At 38.3% G+C, this 12,894-nt stretch overlaps 1 protein-coding gene across 3 annotated transcripts in view; it reads left to right on the top strand.

Moving 5' to 3' along the window:
• Positions 1 to 3,544: 3,544 nt before the first annotated feature.
• Positions 3,545 to 12,894, top strand: part of Nck1 (NCK adaptor protein 1) — a 78,312-nt gene continuing 68,962 nt past the window's right edge. For 2 of the 3 annotated variants that reach the window (XM_076867416.1, XM_076867418.2), the window contains exon 1: positions 3,545 to 3,685. The gene's annotated coding sequence lies outside the window, so the exon portion shown is untranslated. Of the gene's footprint in view, positions 3,686 to 3,710; positions 4,015 to 12,894 lie in introns of those variants that run through there. The other variant, XM_076867417.1, reaches the window with a different exon arrangement.

Here is a 12,894-nt window from a genome sequence, read left to right as displayed (position 1 = left end):
TACCTGGTTATTGTTATTTTGTTAATGCTCAGTTATTAATATGTACACTGCCAATTTTAATGTTTACCTATAAATGTCTTTATGTTATATAATTCAGAGTGCTATATAATATATAATAAATATAGACAGATGTAGAAAAGTTATTATAGTGTAATATATTCAAATATAGATATTAAATATGCAAAATATGTCAAGAACTTGGTGTCTTTACATTTATTAACACAGGTGATTGTGAAGTGTTAATTTCTACTGCAAAGGTCACAAAACTCAAAGAAGTGACTTTTTTTTAAAGATTATTTTTAAGATGGACACAATATCTTTATTTATTTTTATGTGGTGCTGAGGATTGAACCCAGTGCCTCACATGTGCAAGGCAAGTGCTCTACCACTGAGCTATAACCCCAGCCCCAAGAAGTGACTTTTTCAGGTGAAACTTCTGTGGCCCCACAAGCTCCAAAATTTGAAAAATGCTCACATCCAATGTTTTACAAATATTCAACAAAACCCTTCAATGTTCAAAATCTTCATTTGTGAAAAGAATACTATGGGGTCAAATGTTGAACTAAGTGCTATTTTGTCATTTACTTGCATTAGAAAACTAGAGATGACAGAGGTGGGTAAAGTTTGAGTTTAAGCAAGAATGAGAGAACAAAGGAAAGGAGCTGGTTTTCAATGACATGGGTCCAATGTTAGAACAGGAAATTGGTCCTCCCCTTGTTATAGCCATATTAGACAATGCATGGGAAAGGGGTATAGGGATAAGGCTGAATTCCTGCCAGCTTTACATGATTCATGTGCCTGATGGTGGGAAACCTAACATTGGAGCAGGATCTGTTTATCCTCAGCTATCTTTGAAAGCTGCCCTTGTGCATGATTTCATGGCAGGTATATAAGTGTGCCCAGCCTCTAGTGTTTTTTAAAACAAAATATTTTATTTTGTTAGGATCTCACCAAGTCCTGGTGACTGGCCTTGAGCCTCTGGCTCATTTGGAGCTGCTTCTTTTCTTTTCTTTTTATGGTGCTGAGGATCAAAACCACGCCCTTGTGCAAGCTAGGCAAACACTCTACACTGAGACTCCACCCCATACATAGCCCCAAACATCTTTTATTGCTTAAATAGATGGCATATAATAGCCAACAGATCTGGATCAAAATCTTGTAAAGGGTCTACTTAGATCATTGGCTCCTTCAAAATACAGATTCTCTTCCAAAATAAAACCTAAATTTATGATTTACACATTTTTTTGGGTTAATTAGTGTGAAGTCAAGTATTGTATTTTATTTCTTGTTTTTTGTATTCATACCTTCTGCTTCCATCACTTGCTGAATCTGTGACTAGAATTGAAATTGACTCACGTTCTGCTATGTTCACTATTTTGGAGAACTAGTTTTAACTTCTGGACAATGGTTTCTTCAAAATTTATAATAGTATCTCAACCCATAAACTTCATAAAGTGTATCAAGAAAACCATGTGTTAATTTGGGCTGCCATAACAAAATATCACAGGCTGGATGGCTTAAATGATAGGAATTTTATTTTCTCACAGTTAAGGAGGCTTGAAAGTCCAAGATCATGGTTGATTTTGGGTGAGGGCTTTCTTCCAGGCTTCAGAAGACTGTTTTCTCTCTGTGTTCTCACATGGTGGGGAACATGTCCGGTTCTATTTTTATTATTTTTAAAGACGAAAATCTCTAATCCTATATGATTAGGTTCTCATCCTTATGACCTTATTTAACCTTACTGTTTTTTTTTGTACTAGAGATGGAACCTGGAGGCACTTAATCACTGAGCCACATCCCTATACCCCTGGCTTCCCCTCCTTTTTTTTTGTACCAGGGATTGAACTCAAGAGCATCTGGCTACTGAGCCACATCTTCAGCCCTATTTTGTATTTTTATTTAGAGACAGGTCTCCTTGAATTGCTTAGGGCCTGGCTGAGTTGCTAGGCTGGCTTTGAACTCCCTATGCTCCTGCTTCAGCCTACTGAGCCGCTGAAATTACAGGCCAATGCCATTATGCCCCGCCCTAACCTTACATATCTTCTAAAGGTCTATCGCCAAATACAGTTTACCTCCAAATACAGTCATATTGGGGGTTAGGGCTTCAGCATATGAATTTTGCAGGGATACAATTCAGTCCTTTTAACGGGGTTAAGCTGAGAGTAGAAAACACGCACAAGGGCGCTTTGAGGACCCTTAGACTCAGTTTATTTTAGTTGTGGCTCAAATTAAGCATAAGTCTTACATTTTTCCCCCCCTCTAGTTTTCCATTTCCAGGAGTTTGTTTTTCTTTGTAGATATGATAACCCTCAACTTTAAACCCTTAAATCCAAAATTCACAGGCATTATTCAATTTGGACACTAATAATGGAATGTAGACAGACAGCAGTTGCTTTCCATTTTTATAGTCTACTTGTCTTAGCGAATTTGAGACTAGGTAGGGGCCATAGTTAATCTGTGCTTTTCCTTGTGATCCTACATAAGGCAAGTTGAACCACATATATCCATTAGCACTCAAGTAAATAGTTTTAAACACAAAAAACTGTGAACTTTTGAGACTTATAGTCAGGTCCAAGATCAAAAAGAAAAGAAAATATATTAATGCCTTCAACAAAAATATTGACCACGTGTCATGAATTGAGCACTGGGGACAAGTGTACTGACATTGTTCCTGACTTAATGGAGTTTACAATCTAGGAAGGGCCTCAGTTCAGATGGGGCAATACCTGTTCCTAGAAAGGTTCTTAACCCTGCAGGCTTCCCTGAACAGCCACACCTAAACTAAATCACAAAGATCTTTAGGAAGGAATGAGGCAGGGTTTTTTTTTTTTTTTTTTTTTTTTTTGGTGGTAGAGGTGATGGGATTGTAGTAGTGGAGTGTGTGTGTGTCCATGGGGGGCGGGGGCAATTTACTGATGCCTCAGCAGGTGGCTGGAGCCAGGCTGTTAAGAATGGGCAGATCAAGATCCGAGGGTAACAGTCCTTTTAACGGGGTTGTTAAGCTGAGAGTAGAAAACACGCACAAGGGCGCTTTGAGGACCCTTAGACTCAGTTTATTTTAGTTGTGGCTCAAATTAAGCATAAGTCTTACATTTTTCCCCCCCTCTAGTTTTCCATTTCCAGGAGTTTGTTTTTCTTTGTCGCTCCCTCCCGCTACGAATCTTCAGCTGGGAGGATCCTGTTCAGGTGCACAAATCAGGAGGTAACCACCAAGGCAGTTAGGGCTGAACTCCGAACCGGACGCAGTCGGGTTTTGCTGTGGAGTTTCTGCAGCAGCGCTAAGCTGGAGCATTAAGGTCAGAGCCAGTGGGGTCGGGGAGGCAAACCGCTAGACACCACCAGGCCCAGGGCTCCTCAACCGCTGTCTTTACCATAGCGCAGCCTCAGCTCCCTCAACAATCAGCACAGCACTTGATTGACAGGTAGGCTCGCCCAATCCCGGAGCGGCGCAAACCGCTGTCGCGTCGGGGACGGGGAAAGGGTATACTGAGCGCATCAGATTGGGCCGGGAAATGGTTTCCTGCCTGCGCGGCCCCGCCCTCTCGCCGCGCGGCCCGCCCCTCTCCAGAGAGCTACGCGGCGGCGGAGCGCAGGCCTCGTGCCGTAACGGCCATCCCGGCGGCCGTGGCGTTGTCTCTGTGCCCTCCTCAAGTGACTGGAGCCTGGTGGGCTCGGCAGAGGGAAGGTGAGAGGGCCTTGCCGGCGAGCACACACAGTCTCTTCCGTCCCCCGTCGGTCCACACAGCCTGTTCTCGCCGTGTCGCTTCCTCTTCCCCGGCAGAGTTAGCCCCGGGGGCGCCGTCTGCCGGCGCGGAGCGGAGCCGGAGGGGGCGGGGAGGCCGCTCGGCGGAGGCTGGGCGTCTGCGCCGCGGTTCGGGGCGACCCCGCGGCCTCCCTCCTGCTCCCGGAACGCCGCCCCTGCGAGGCTGGAAGGTCGAGCGCGCGGTGCGCTGCCTCGGTGTTCCTCCTGAAAAAGTCTGGCTGCCAGCTGTGGCGTAACCCGAGGCCGGGAAGGTAGGGACGCGGTGGGGAAGGAAGGGAGCTCTCACCTCCAGCCCCGAGCCGGGGAGCCAGCGGTGCCCCGTGCGCGGTGGACGTCCGCGGGGCGCGCCCGCCGCCCCTCCCCCTCGCGCCCCCGGCCGTTATCCCGGTTCTGGTGGAAATCTGGGTGTTAACTTTCACGGGGAGGACCTCCTTTAGCTTTGTACGCGAGTTGCTTGGGCTTTGAGCTTTTGACATGAGTTGTGGCATGTCCGGTTTAAAAAAAAAAACATTTTTTTACGATAGGTTGGTTTTGTGCTCTCTTATATGTGTTTTCATACAAGTTAATTCGCCGTTTGAAGCTGGGGAGGCTGGGTTTTGTTTAAAACTGAGAACCATAAGGTAGGCGCTCCGTTAATGTCGAACTCGTGAACTGAAATCATCTGAAAATAATTCTACCCATTACATTAGGTAAGAATCCTTAAGAGTTAGGAAAGAATGAGGTGAGGTTCAGAGAACTAACCTCATGATGGGAGGGGAGCAATGAAGCCCAATGTCTGGCTAAAAAGAGGGAGTGTTGCAAGAGGTCTTTATTTTTTTTTTTAAATTTTACTTTGATGGCTTTACGACAAACCAACCATAACGATTTCTTAAACACCTGGAAATCATTGTATCTAAAGTCTCAGCTTTCAGTGAGGTCACAAAGTAAGTGGGGAAATAACCCAAGAAGAAAGTTTTTTGGTAATTGTTAAAAATGCTCAGTTCACATCCTGATAGTAACTCAGCAGTGCATTGGTTGATTAATAAATACTACATTCATTTCATTTGTGGTGAAATTAATTTTCTTTGGGAAAGTTGGGATCTGGAGAATTTGGCTTAGTATCAATAAACATAATTTGCTGAGTATTAAAGTCTGTTCTGCCTGTATTCTCATATTAATTTTTAAAATATTTGCCTTATTTTTCTAAGTATTTTCAGGTTCCTGTAAATTGGAAATATACTGTCATGTTTTGGTTCTTTATGCTGCTGTTTTTCTTTTTTTTTAAATACATTTGAGAGCTTTTTTATTTTTATTTTTAATTATCAATGGACCTTATTTATTTATATGTGGTGCTGAGAATCGGACTCAGTGCCTCACACATGCTAGGCAAGTGCTCTGCCACTGAGCCACAACCTCAGCCCTGAGAGCTTTCTTTCCAAAGTTTAGGAAGATTTGATGTGATTATTTTTGTAAACAGAACTCTTGTGAGAAAAACTTAATAAATTTAGTTACCTTGATAATATTGGAAACATGCCAGAGTGTTCTTCAGCAAAATTAGAAAATCAAATGATTATTTAGTTGATAAGTAAAATTGAAGAGAATTCTTGAAATAATTGAACATTGACAATTTTTTTCTTAAGTACTTCGTGCTGTTTTAGGAAGACAACTGACAGGCTGAATATGGCATTTAAAGATAAATTAAGGCAGCAATTGGTTCTGAAAGATCCTTACTTTAACCTGTATCAAAGTTGACTTAGTTACAGTTTATCTCCAAATACTGACTACCTTTTTTCCCTCAAAACATTCCATATGCTGATTGTTTTAGTGACATTGTATAACAGTATGCTTTTAGTTATCCAGACACACACCTTGGTTTCATGTCTAGCCACATAACTTACTATTCACTTTGCTTTTTCTTTTTCATTTTCTTTATATGTTTGGGTGGGATATGTAGGTTAATGGTAGAACACCTAGATAGCAAGTACAAGACTCAGTCCCCAGCACTGAAAATTTTAAAAAGAAAGATATACTTTTCTTCAACAAAATTTTTGCCCAATTTTAATTTTTGTCTCTGAATTGCGTACCAACTTTAACTGGATTTTCTGTCTGGCTTCTCAACTATGTCATGACTGCTGCTAGATCTTAAAAAACAATGCTTTGAACACATCCCTCACTGTTGAGAAATCAGTGATATCTTTCTATTATCTACAGAGCACAGTTCAGAATTCATAGCCTTCTAACTATCTGTTCAAGACCTACTTTTCTAACGCCAGTACCATTTCTCTGTAGGAACTGTCCATTCTAACTAAAGTAATCATTCTCATTTGCTCTTTGTATTTCTCATATCTTTTGAAACTTTGAATATTGATGCATAGGCTGCCTATTCTTTAAAAATAAAAATTTCCCCTTAAATTATCCAGGTTTCAAATGAAATAAAATTTTGTTGAAGTTACATTTTTGATATTTCAGTATAGCCTTCCAAGTGTTTCTTGTGATGTTGCTTTTCTTTGAACTCATAATTCTTTTTTTTTTAATCATGATTTTATGTCTACTTGTATGATAGCATTATAGAACATTATTGCAGGAATGTTAGAAACCAACTTTTTGTTTTATAGATAGGGAAATTGAAATCCATATAGAATAACTGCACTAAAATTCATACATCTTGCTATGAGTATAAACTTAATCTCTTTATTCAAGTTTGGTGTATTTATAAAACTGTACTACTAATCTTTTGTAATGTTTTGTATTGTTTACTTCACATTATTTTGTGTTTTACGGCAGGGGAACCTTCATGACTTGCATTGTGAATTCATTATAAATTATTACAACCAATGTTTTCAAATCTACATACAACTTTTTTCTTTATTATTTATATACGTGTATGTATACATATATATTTTTGGGAGGTTACTAGAGATTGAACCTGGTGGTCTTTACCGCTGAGCTACATCCCCATCCCTTTTTATTTTTAAGACAAGGTCTCAATAAGTTACTTAGGGCTTTGCATTCCTGAGGCTAGCCTTGAACTTGTGATCCTCCTGTCTTAGCCTCCTGAGTCACTCACTGGGATTACTGGTGAGGGCCAATGCACTTGGCTATATCTGTATTACAGTCTTTTTCTATGCTTGTTATCTGTGTTAACAGCATTAGAGCATCAGCAAAAATAATACCGTCATCTCTGTAGTTGAGTCCTGTGATCCACTAAAAAGGGGATGAAATCTCTCTTTTGTGTGTGTGTGTGTGGTGCTGGGGATTGAACCCAGGGCTTTGTGCATGCGAGTGAGGCAAGTGCTCTACCAACTGAGCTATGCCCCAGCCCTGAAATTTAGTTTTTTTATTTGAATTTCTTGGTAAAGAGAATGAATCGGGGTCCTCAAAGGTAATACAGAAGGTTTGGAATATTGCAGGTTTGGAGAAAACCTGGAGGGTTTATCACACAATTAAAAATTATCTAGGTAGATCTAGGTAGAACTAGGTAATACTAGCATTAGAAAAGCACTCTTCACATTTTGCTACTTTTTGTCATCTTGTTCATCTGTCAGGGACCATAAGTACATCTGTTTGTTGAGCAAAACATTCTAAAAGTCATGTTCCATTTTGGGGAGTTAGCTTTTATGTATTTTTTCCTCATATTTCCCCCTCTTTTAACTTCAAAGTTTCTGTTAATAGAGGCAGTGAGAGTTGTCTTGGTATTTTTCTTACATCTAAGTAGCAAGAGTTGAATGGTGTAAAACCGAATAGAAAACTTCTGGGCAAAATCTCTTAGGAGTGAATGTTTCCTCTTTTGGTCTGAAACAAGTTGTTTTTCACTTAGTTTTTGGTTGTTAATAATGATTAAAAACATTTTTTTTAGTTGTCAGTGGACCTTTATTTAATTAATTAATTTATTTATATTTGATGCTGAGGAATTGAACCCAGGGCCTCACACATGCCAGGCAAGTGCTCTACCACTGAGCCATAACTCCAACCACTAATGATTTGTTTTTGTTTAAATAAATTACCACCTAAAATAAACAGTTGAAATACCAATTTTCTTGTTCATTTTTTCTAAGTTATACTTAACGGATTGGCAAACTGGATTTGAGTATGGTATGAAGGATTTCTGCTTTTGTTTAGAAAGACCAATTGAGTAAACCAAACAGAATATATGGAAATTTTTCAAAGAACTGTGCTTTTCAAGAACATTTTTGAAAAAAGAGCCTTTTCTTCCTAAGATTTCAGCAAACATTCCCCAAATCAATATGCTCTGCACTTTTTAAGTATTTTAGCTGTAATGCAAAGACATTAGTTTACTAGGATATTGGAAAATATTCCTTGAAAATGGTCGATCAGCTTGGTGTAGTGGCACAAGCCTGTGATCCTAGTGACATGGGCTACCAAGATGGGAAGATGGAAAATTCCAGGCCAGCCTGCGCAATGTAGTGAGACATAGTTCAAAATAAAAAATTTTAAAAAGGACTGGGGTGTGGCTCAATCCTGTGAGGAGAAAACATTTAAAAATAATAATAATAAGGCTTGATCACTTCCAGGTACTACTATTTTTTTTTGGCTGTGCTTGGTATCAAACTCAGGGTCTTATGTATGCTAGACAAGTTCTCTGTCATAGAATTACATCCCAGTTCTGTTATTGAATAAGGGAAAAAATTGGAAACATTTAGAATATTTCTTGTACAACCCACCCCCATCCCAATAACTTGACTTGCTGCCCTATAAATAAATTACAATATATTCATCCAACAGAATACTATTATCATTGAAAAAGATCTGCACCCAACATCATGGCTGAAGGTCATAAACTCCATGCTGAGCTTTCTAGTCAGTTACTTTTGCTTTCTGTGTTTGTTTTCATTTCCTTTCCATGTCCTTAGGGAAAGCCCTATAAGGCCTCTCATGATACAGCTTTTGCTGATTTCTAGGTTGTTTCTCTAGCCATTTTCCCTTTTCTTTTAGGGCCTTGACTAGCCAAGCTCTTTTTTGCCTTGGAGCCAGTGAACATACTTTTCCCTTTGGCCAGATGGTTCTCTTTGGTTAATTGGTATTAAGTTTGGTTGCTAGAAACAGGAAGATGCCAAATAACAATTTTGCTTTTATGCCAGAAAAATCCAGGGTTGGCATGACATTAATTTATTGAATTTTATTTCTGCGTGTGCGTATGTGGGTGTGTGTATGCGTGTGTGTATGTATGTTTTGCTATTTTAACTAGTTCTGAAATAAAGATCTTTGGTATAAGGCTTTAAACATTTTTCCTTTTTAAAAAAAATATATTCCTATTGTATTCAATTGAAAAATTTAATTTTTTTATTACATGTAAACTTATTTAAATGTATACCTCAATGAATTTTCCTATTTGTAGATAATCATATAACCCATGGTCCAGATCAAGACATAGAGTGTATCTGGTCTCTACGTCCTATCCTTTCCTAATCAGTATTCCTTATCTTCCCCTCAGAGATAATCACTCTTCTGACTTTTATCACTTTAAATTATTTTTGCTTGAACTTAATATAAGTAGAACCATACACACACACTCTTGTGGTTGGCTGTTTTTGCTCAGCATGGTGTTTATGACCTTCAACCATGATGTTGGGTGCAACAGTAGTTCTTTTTCACTGATGATAGTATTCTGTTGGATAAATATACTGTAATTAAAAAATGTATACCAGTGATGGATATTTGGTTTGTTGCATACGAATGTTCGTTTACAAGTTTTTTAGTGGACATACTTCTTTCCATCCTCCTGTTCTCAGGGCTTCCTGCGTAATCCGCAAGCAAGCCCTCTACCACTGAGGCTTTATTTCTTTTGGGTATGTATACTTGGGAATAGAATTGAGCTCTTCTTATGTCCTTATCCAACAGTTTTTGAACCTACTTGAACCGCCCTTTATGGTTGATGCATTGGAGCTTTCTGGAATTTTTCCAATTACCATAAAATTTATTCTTGTCTTTTTTTGTTTAGCTCTCCATTGGTAGAATATATCAAGCAGTAGCAGTAAATTCCTGTGAAAGAGTCAGATCTTATATCACTGAAATCGTTGTTGTTTTGTATTTCTTGATTTGGTTGGATAACAAATTCTGGGTTGAAAATAATTTTCCTTGAGAATTCTGAAGGCATTACTTCATTCTTTTCTAACTCATCATCCATTTGGGAATTCTTAAGACATTCTGATTCTTGATCATAAATTTCTTTTTCCTTTCTGGAATTTTGTATTTCTTGTATTCTGAAATTTCATGAGGTTGTGACTTGGTATACACCTATTTTTTAAGTTTCTTCTAATTAGTTATACAGGACAGTAGAATGCATTTTGACACATTATACACAAATAGAGTATAACTGGTGTACATCTATATTTAATGTGTTTTCTTGGATGTTTATTGTCTCTTCTAAATCTGTGAAATTGTGTTCTTTAGTTCTGGCAAAATTTTTTTTTGAATTATTTCATTGACAGTTATTTATTTTTTCACAGTTTTGGAGGCTAGAAGTCCAAGGTGTAATCAGGATTAGTTTCTGTTGAAGTCTCTCCTTGGTTTTTCTGTGGGTAGAAATCTGGTTTAAGGTTCTTCTCCTTGAGCTCATTTAGTATTAGTTATTCTGCTCAAAAGCTCTGTCTCCCCATACAGTCACAGTTGGGGTTAAAGTTGCAACATAAGAATTTGGGGGAAGACAGGATTGTAACAGTGATTCTGCTTTTGTTTCTTTTTCTGAAATTTGTCATTTATTTGCATCTCTTAGACCAGTTTTCTAATTTTCTTTTTTCTTCTCTTTTTTATCTCCCAGTTTTGGCTGTTTGAAAGATGGCCTTTATTTTCTAAATGTTCTGTTGAATTTTTTATTTTTGCTGTCAAGATTTTGATTTCCCAAGATCTCTCTTTTTTTTTTTTTTTTGTTCTCTGAAAAATTCCTTTCAGTATAACATACTGTGCTTTTTCATGGATGCAGTATCTTCTCTGATTTCAGAGGCTATAAGTGACTATTTACTTTTGGTGTTACTGGAGATAGAGCCCAGGGGCTCTCTACCACTGAGCTACATCCTTAGACCATTTTTATTTTTATTTTTCATTCTTCTTTAAATTTTGTTAAATTACCCAGGCTGGCCTCAAACTTTGCATCCTGCTGCCTCACCCTCCCAAATCACTGTGATTACAACACACCCAGCCATTTTTATTTTTCATTTTGAGACAGGGTTTCACTAAGTTGCCCACACTGGCCTCAAACTTGAGATCTTTCTGCCTCAGCCTCCTGAGTTGCTGGGATTATAGGCCTGAGCTACTACACATGACTTAAACAGCTTATTAAAGAAAATAAACAAACACCCCCCCCCAAAAAAAATTTTTTTTACCTCCTTGCAGACTGTTCCTTGTAAATTTTTTTTCTTTCATTTCCTTTTGTCTTTCTTACGTCTAAGGCTTTAGAATAACTAAATAATAATAAGAGTTATTTTGTGAATAACTCTTGGGTGATTAGTAACTAAAAAGCCTACTAATTGGAATTTACTGACTTTGAACTTCATGGCATGATATTCTAAAATGAGCAGTTTTTTGGAGAAAAAAACCTGTTGTGTGAGAGTTATTTCCTTTTGGGCCATGCACATGTAGGAAAACTTAAATTTACCTTAGGACTGAAGATTGACTCTCGGGTATGTGTGTGTGTGTGTGTGTGTGTGTGTGTGTGTGATTTGGTGTATTTGGTATGTTTGGAGTTAGGGAGTGTATTTCTCTTTCCCCCATATTTGATAAGGTACACAGACATCAAATGTATCTGATGACCTCTTCTTCTCGGATTCTTTTTTTTTTTTTTTTTCCCCTTGGAGTTGGGTACCTGGGATTAAACTCAGGGGCACTCAACCACTGAACCATATCCTTAGCCCTTTTTTGTATTTTTATTTAAAGATAGGGTCTCCCTATTACTTAGTGTCTTGCTATTGCTGAGACTGGCTTTGAACTCGCTGTTTTGCCTCAGCCTCCCAAACTGCTGGGATTACAGGCATGTGCCACTGTGCCAGATTTACTTCTGGGATTCTTAAACAAGAAATGGAAACATTTTTCAGAGAATAAACCAATAGACTTCTTAGTGAGGGTAGGGTAGATAACAGGTAGCTTTGAGAAACTCAAGTATTCAACTGCTTCTCAGACTGCTTTTACCCAGTCTTCAAATATTTGGCTCCCTCTTCCATTTTTAGCTGGTGAGGTGGTACACACCTGTAATCCTAGCAGTTTAGGAGGCTGAGGCAGGAGGATCTCGAGTTCAAAACCAGTTTCAGCATAAGCTAGGTGCTAAGGTAACTCAGTGAGACCCTGTCTCTAAATAAAATACAAAAATGGGCTGGGGTTGTGGCTCAGTGGTCGAGTGCCCCTGAATTAAATCCCTGGTACCAACCCCCCATGATTGTGGGGAGAGAGCACTGTGTTCTGCCAGTTCCTGAATCTTTTGAGAATTTTAGGGCATAAATTGGGTTTTCCATTCTTAGTTTAGGTTTCACCTTTTTGAAATTTTCTAAATAATTTAGTTACCAATTGCCCACCTGTCATTTAGCTTCTGAAACTTTGTTGCTTAAAAAAAAAAAATGTTTTAAAGGATTGTTAAAGAAGAATATGTGACAGACTGTGTGGCACCACAGAAAGTTTAAAATATGTACTATCTGATTGTTTATATAAAAAAGTTTTGCCCACTTTGTGCTTGTTAGACAGTTTCTGTTTTCAAATAAAGCTGTTTCTAGATTGCTACTTTTCTTCCTACAAAGAAACTGAAGTTTATAAACTTAGAATTTCCTGAAGCTATTTAATTTAGTCTTGGGTATGTCATGAAAATTATGAGTAAGAGTTGGTAGGATATTACTACATCATCAAAGAGATGGGATACTTATTTAATGAAAAGTTTATTTAAATTTTTTTCTTATTTTGCTGCGTGTAGTTGTGCACTCCTGTAATCCTGGCTACTCAAACCGAGGCAGGAGGATTGCCTACTTGAGGCCAGCCAAGGCAATTTAGTGAGACACTGCCTCAAAATTAAAATAAAAAAGAAATATGTAGGGTTGGGATCTAGTTCAGATATAATTTTAAATATTCATTTATTTCATAGTTGTAGTTGGACATAATACTTTTATTTATTTTATATGTGGTGCTGAGGATTGAACCCAGGGCTTTGCACATTT

This window comes from Callospermophilus lateralis, chromosome 10, assembly GCF_048772815.1.
Source record: "Callospermophilus lateralis isolate mCalLat2 chromosome 10, mCalLat2.hap1, whole genome shotgun sequence".
Taxonomy (NCBI): Eukaryota; Metazoa; Chordata; class Mammalia; order Rodentia; family Sciuridae; genus Callospermophilus; species Callospermophilus lateralis.
This window is presented reverse-complemented; position numbering and strand designations above follow the sequence as displayed.